Consider the following 1,179-nt stretch of genomic DNA (forward strand, 5'->3'; position numbering starts at 1 on the left):
GACTGGAGTGCAGTGGCCGCTCCCGGCCCCCGCAGCCTCGACTACTGGGCTCCGGTGATCCTTCCGCCTCAGCCTTCCAAGTAGCTGAAACTACAGGCGGCGCTACCACACCCGGCTAGTTTTTTTTTTTTTGATTTATTGTAGAGATCAGGTTTCACCAAGTTGCCCAGGCAGGTCTCGAACCCACGGGCTCAGGCAATTCACTCACCTCAGCCTCCCAAGGCGCGGGATTATAGGCTGAGCCACCGAGCCCGGCAGTTCCAGCTACTTGTATGGCTGAGGCGGAAGGATCACTGGAGTCCAGCAGGTCGAGGCTGCGGTGGCCGGGAGTGGCCACTGCACACCAATCTGGGTGATAGAGTGAGACTCCAACTCAAAAAAAAAAAAGACTTCTCTGGCCCACCAGGTGTGGTGGCTCACACCTGTAATCCCAGCACTTTGGGAAGCTGAGGTGGGAGGATCACTTAAAGCCAGGAAGGAGTTCAAGACCACCCTGGGCAACAAAGTGAGACCCTCTCTCTACACAATAAAATAAAAGTAAAATAGGCATCAATATATCTGAATCAAAGTAATGTAATGGAGCACAACTGTCATTAATAGAATGATGGAAATATTGGGGGGAGGAAAAAAAAGACATATCTGGCCCAAGATGTCAATAGTGCTGAGGTTGAGAAACTGTCCTAAAGGTGAGCTCTGTTGGTATGTGTTCTGTGATAGGGTGGAGTCTTACGGTGCTGACTGAACTCAGTAAGCTTATGGCTTGTATTCACTTACAGGATTAGTAGGGGAAATGTTGGTTCTTGAGATATATAACTTTTTCTCTTTAGCTAGGTAACTAGCAATATTCGTGAAATCTGGGTACCCAGTATTGTAAGAATACTTGATTTGATTTTAGACGGGTGATATTTCTGGCTTGGGTGTTGTCAGTTCATTTATCTCAGTGGGCTTTGACCTAGGGATTCTATCAGTTGTGAAGGTCCACACACATCATTGGAAAGAATTTGCCTTGAAGATTTCAACGTGTGTCATTGCTGACACAGTGGCATCAAAGCCCAGGGCCTCTCACAGCTCAGACTCCATTCCCCGTAAGAATTTGTTTGGGCCGGCCTTGGTGGCTCAGCCTGTAATCCTGCGCCTTTGGGAGGCTGAGGTGAGTGGATTGCCTGAGCCCATGGGTTC

The 1,179-nt window shown here is 48.8% G+C and overlaps 1 protein-coding gene across 3 annotated transcripts in view; it reads left to right on the forward strand.

Annotated features, from left to right (window-relative positions):
- The window catches only part of SLC7A6 (solute carrier family 7 member 6), a 56,759-nt gene that overhangs the window by 7,905 nt on the left and 47,675 nt on the right, over positions 1-1,179 (forward strand). The window lies entirely within an intron of this gene.

Source organism: Carlito syrichta, unplaced genomic scaffold (genome assembly GCF_000164805.1).
Source record: "Carlito syrichta isolate Samal-C Ts95f unplaced genomic scaffold, Tarsius_syrichta-2.0.1 Scaffold106348, whole genome shotgun sequence".
Classification (NCBI taxonomy): domain Eukaryota; kingdom Metazoa; phylum Chordata; class Mammalia; order Primates; family Tarsiidae; genus Carlito; species Carlito syrichta.